Consider the following 5,599-nt stretch of genomic DNA (forward strand, 5'->3'; position numbering starts at 1 on the left):
TTGCTACAACCCTCCACCAAGACAAAATGAGGTTCAGACCTAGAGTGACCAGTAGGCTTGCCTTCTCGGCTCCATGGTAAGTCTCTACTTAAGCCACTGGGCTGCGGTTAATTCGGGGTCAGAGTTCTTAGAAACGCTTGACTGAGGGCTGCTCACAGTAAAAATGGTAAGAAAGTGAAGGGTTGTGGGAGGCGAGACTGAACAAAAACAGTGGCAGTGGCGCCTGGCATCATCCTGACTCCGGGCTGAGTTCTAAACCCAAACAGCACCACAGAGACATCCCACCATGAAGCAAAGCTTTTGGATCCCATTAGTTACTAGCTAATGGCTGATCCTGAGGGATGGTGGGATAGGTGAAACACATTTCAGGCATTTCCTGGAAAGCAACCTCTGTCTGCTACAGGGAATATTCCTGAGGATAGCTGTCCTGGTTATTCTTAATTGTCAACTGGACACAACCTAGAGTTCTCTGAGAGGAGAAATGCCAGTTGAAAAATTGCCTGGATCAAGTTGGTCTATGGATGTCTGAGAGGAAGTGTCTTGATGATTAATCAATGTAGGAGGGCCCAGCCCACTGTGGGCATTATCATTCCTTTGGGCAGGTAATCATGGGCTGTATAAAAAAGCTAGGTAAGCAGGAGTCAGTGACTTAGCCAGGGTATAAGCCAACAAGCAGTTCTCCTCCATGGATCCTGTTTCCTTGATTTCCCTTGATGATGGATTGTGATCTGGAAGAGTGAGCCAATTGAACCCTTTCCTTCTCAAGTTGCCTTTGGTCGGGGGTGTTTTATCACAGCCACAGAAAGGAATCAGAGCAGCAGCTGTGCACATTAGCATCCCTCAGTCACAGCAGCTGGGGATCAGGAGAATTGGCAAAGGGGCTGTGAACGGGGCATCGGTGACATCCACGACAAGAGAAAGAAATGTGGTCATGATTCTAACTACATACTTACAAGACAGTAGCTTGTGGTTGTTCACACATGCCTTTTCATTTAATTCTGATAATGATCGTATAGCTAAGTGTTGTTATTTACCATATTACAGATAAGGAAACCGGTTTCTCTCAAGGCTACGTGATAGGAAGGATTCACATTACATCAAAGAACCCAGATGTTCTCACCCATCCATGATGCCTGGTGTGTGATAGGCAGCCGTGACCACACCAGCCACAAGATCCTCTTGAGGATCTTGGGAAGGCCAGGCTTGTCCCAGAGTCAGTGTCATCCACCTGCTTTTGGTCCCTATGTGAGGCTCTGTGAACTACCAGCGCCTACTGTCCAGGCCACCTTTGGTGTTGGCGTCCTCTCTGAGAAACAGACACTTCCGTTTGAAAGGAACACCAACCTACCTCATGGAGCACATTTGGGCTTCAGAAGCCACCAGGGTAATAAATGACTTGGAGATTGTAACCTACGGCGTTGAAGAGCATTCGGAGATGAAGCCTGAGTATCCTGTCTCAAAGCAGAAAAGACCTGTTTTCATTAATTCAGATCATAGCGAGGAGGGATGGACCAGGTCTTGGTCTGGTCACTCAAGTGATGTGCCACCAGCTAACTCAACATCAGGTTAATGCTTTAGCAATAGTCCAGGAGCACAAAGCTCTGATGGATCTGCTTGATTGTCAGCTTGACTGAACTGAGAAGTGCCTCGGGGATTCAGATAAAGCACACCTGGGTGTCTTCAAGGGCATGTCCAGAAAGGATTCATGAAGGGAGGAAGGCCTACCCTGAGTGGGGTAGAAACATCCCACAGGCCGGGGGCCTGGAAAGAACAAAAAGGGACAAAAGAGAAAGTTCTAACGCAAGCAAACTCCTCTCTGCTTCCTGGCCACCACGATGTGAGCTGCTGTGTCCGATCCACACCCCCCAACTCCCCTACCCACAGCCCCGCCATGAGGGACCTAATTAATCTTTCTTGCGTGTTGTTTTTCCTGGTTGGTTTGTCACAGAGATAGAAAAAGTGACTAACAGTCTGTCTCTGTAGTGTGAGCTCTCACAGGGCAGTCAGTTTCAAGGAGTCCATGTGATGTCCTTGGATACAGAGCTGAAGGGAACATGTCCATTGGCATCCATGAATCCATGGATGCTGGCCTCTGAACACCAGACAGGCCCACTGCAGAGCTAGCTGTACAGGTGGGCTCTACCAATGTCAATACCATGAGACATTGATAGCAGCAAGCACTAGACTCCATTCTGAGAGTGGGGTCTGGTGCATTACCTTGTCATAGGCCTTAAACCATCTGCAGCCAAGACATCTGTGTAACTTCAGTCAGCTCCGACGTCCCCAGACCTGTTTGACCACTTAACCACTTCATCACACTCTCAGGAGCACCGTGGAATGAGCACTTGGTAGGACACACAGAGAAGTTAACAATACCTTCATGTCACATAGGGCTACCCCTGGGAGAGAGATTCCACTTATATTTTCTCTGGTTTTAAAGGGAGGAAAGAGGACCCGTGAGTGAGAAGGGGGAAGATGAGATTCAAACAAGCTAGAGGAAGATTTTTCTAACAAGAATCACTCATGGACCGGTCCTGGGGGCTCCTATGGAACAGGGCTCTTCTGGGGCCAAAGAGAGTGGGTGTCCACATGCAAGGGATGCTGGGAAGGGGTCTCTTGGACCAGGACAGTCTGTATAGATTCCATGCAAGGACTCTGCAGAGAGCTAGGGCTCCTGACCATGGGCGCTATCTGGGGCCTCAGAACAAGGCCTGTCAGATGGCTGCCTCTGGGTGGAAATAGACGTTCCAACTGTATTCATGTGCGTGATACAATTTTAGAAGAGTTTGGATGTCATCACATCCCAAAATATCCTTCCTTAATGTCTAGTTGCTACATCAGTTCACCACTAGAATTTATCTTCTTTTACTTAATACTTGATTGTACTTTCAGAAGTGCATCTTCCTAGGAAATGGGCAGTTGGAAAGAGGCCACTGCTGGCCAATGATGCGTCCTTGGGGTGTGGTGAGGCTTTGAAGCCCCTCCTCAAGGGCGAGCCGTGGAGGGCTGGGATGAGGGTACTGGGTGCCTGGGATGGGGGCTGGAGAGCAGCAGAGCAGCAGGCCCAGAGGGTGTGGGAGTGCTGGATTCAGTCTTGGCTGCCTTCATGAATGTGTTTGGGGCTGGGCCTGTCCTAGAGATATCCCAGAACTATTTTGGGCGGCAGCAAATTTAGCTGGTAGCTCGTTTAGCAGATCATCCAGATATGTTGGTATTTCTGATGAGACAATCTGTCTCAGAAGTAGACGTGCAAAGCCTTCACAAGCCAGAGGGATGTGCCATTTTGAGCACAGCTGTGGAAAGAGCATAACACAGTCGCTTTCAGCTGGCCAAGCCCAGCAAGGGGCAGGCCACTCCCGGCTGCCGGCTCTTTGTGGGTCTAGGCTTTCCTTCCAGGTGGAAGCCAGCCTTGCTCATAAGGATCTGAAAAACCTGACAAAGCAGCTGATAGATGGGGAAACTGAGGCACCTCCCTAAGGTGACTCTGGAACTAGATGAAGAAGTTAAGCCTTTAGCCCAGAGTTTTCAGATTTCAAATCCCATTGTAATTAATTTTTAAATTTTAATTTGCATCTTAAATGAGCTCATTGAGTGTTATAATTTCAGCTGTCAAATTATTCCACAAGATTTTTTAAGGTTTTTTTTTTTTTAAGTACCTTTGCTGCCCCTCTGCCCTCCTCAGTCCTGAATTTTCAAAATTTAGAGCCATCCATGTCTGGCTTTTAGTTTTTTCTTCTTATATTTAATATCATATTTTTAAGTAAAATGGTTATGCTTTTGTATCTTAATCTAGAACCCTTTTTCTTGTTTCTTTTTGTGTGTATATGTATGTATGTGCATCTCTACTTTGTATATCTGATACAGGGTCCTTGATGGCCCATGGCATGGCCAGTTCGGCTGTCTAGCCAGCTGGCTTACTGCAGGGGTCTCAGATTTTGGTTTTCTGAGTGCTGGGGTTACAGGAAGGCTGCCATGCCCACCTGACGTGTGCAAAGGGGTTCCAACCCAGATACTCACACTTGTCCTGTATGCAGTTTATCCACTGAACCATCTCCCCAGCTCCTCCATAAAAATAGCTTTGGGGTATAATCTAGAATCTTCCCTCTACGGAAAGGAAAGATTTGAACTCTTTATACTCATAATCAATCGATGGATCGATCAATCAATCTCATTTTCTTCCTCTCCCTCCCTCCATGCTCATACTTATGCCCACACACACACCCTTTTCCCCTCCTCTGCACATCACAATTCCATTTGATGGCAATTTTTATTTTTCCGAGATGCAATTGGAGATAATTAAGCAAATTAAGCCAGATTCAAAAGAAAAATTTTGCATGTTTCCTCTCATTTGTCCTGGAGTTTAAACAGATACACAACATTATGTCTGTATATGGGGGCTGGAGAGATGGCTCAGCAGTTAAGAGCACTGGCTGCTCTTCCAGAGGACCTGGGTTCAATTCCCAGCACCCACATGGCTGCCCACAACTGTTTGCAACTCAAGGTCTGACACCTTCACATAGACATACATGCAGGCAAAACACAATGTAAATAAAATAAAAATAAATTAATTTTTAAAAATTATGTGTGTACAGATGGCATACAAGTAGGACCAAAATCGTCTAGGGGTCTAGGGGAGCAAAGGGAACTAATGGAAGATGGAAGGGCACAGCAGAGGGTGTAGCAGGGTGCGGGGGATATTTCAGGGTACATTATTCACACGCTTGAAAAGCCACGAGCCCAGTATAATAATTTTATTTCGGAGCGTTTGCCTCGGGCAGAGTGACGCTGACAAGTTCACCCTTAGCTAAGAGCGACACTGAGTGAGACACAAGCCAAGAGTCACCAATCCCCCAGTAAGCTGGAGGAACCAGAACCCCACTCCTGCAAGGAAAACGTGGGTGACACTCCATCGCCATCCCCCCAGCATGCCCCACCATGGCTCTGATAAACATCCTTTTATGGAGTCCTTTGGGGTTGCGGATGGTCTCTTCTGCCGAGCACATGCTGGGGAAAGTGAGCCAAAGGAGACTCCTCAGCACTGAAGCCAAAGGCAGACTGAGCCCAAGTGACAGCTCCTGGCCGTGCTTTCCCCTCCCCGTTCTAGAGGAGAGCTTTCGCAAGGCCTTGTAGGTAAACATGGTAGAGTGTCTCAGCCCTCATACCTGAGGGATGTGAGTCCATGTCATCATGCCCTCCTTGAGCTATGGACACTGCAACTCATCAGTTACTTGTTAAAACTCAAAGACACATACGTGTGTCAGCCGGCAGCAGCTACCCCCACCCCAATTCCAGTTCAAAAGAATAGCCTACCACATCCTGATGGACAGCAGTAAGCCCTCCTGCCAGGAGGGTGACTTCCAACTGATGTCATGTGCTGGGCTCTTGACTCAAGGATCCCAGAGTGACCAGGTCACAGGCTTAGAACTAATGGAATTCTCATGGTTTTCTTGGTGGAAGCATGTTTCCCTGTGCCAGGCCTGGGCCTAACATTTCCAGGAACCTCCTTACATGGATCACTAGGAGGGGTGACAGACAGATGGGGCCTCGCTGTCCCTGCCCCAAGTGGATCTCAGGACCATCAATTCCGCCTCCTGGGAAT

The 5,599-nt window shown here is 47.8% G+C and overlaps 1 pseudogene; it reads right to left on the reverse strand.

The window, feature by feature from the left end:
* The window catches only part of LOC114690081, a 3,421-nt pseudogene extending 2,293 nt beyond the window's left edge, over positions 1–1,128 (reverse strand).
* Between the last annotated feature and the right edge of the window lie 4,471 nt (positions 1,129–5,599).

Source organism: Peromyscus leucopus, chromosome 7, assembly GCF_004664715.2.
Source record: "Peromyscus leucopus breed LL Stock chromosome 7, UCI_PerLeu_2.1, whole genome shotgun sequence".
Taxonomy (NCBI): Eukaryota; Metazoa; Chordata; class Mammalia; order Rodentia; family Cricetidae; genus Peromyscus; species Peromyscus leucopus.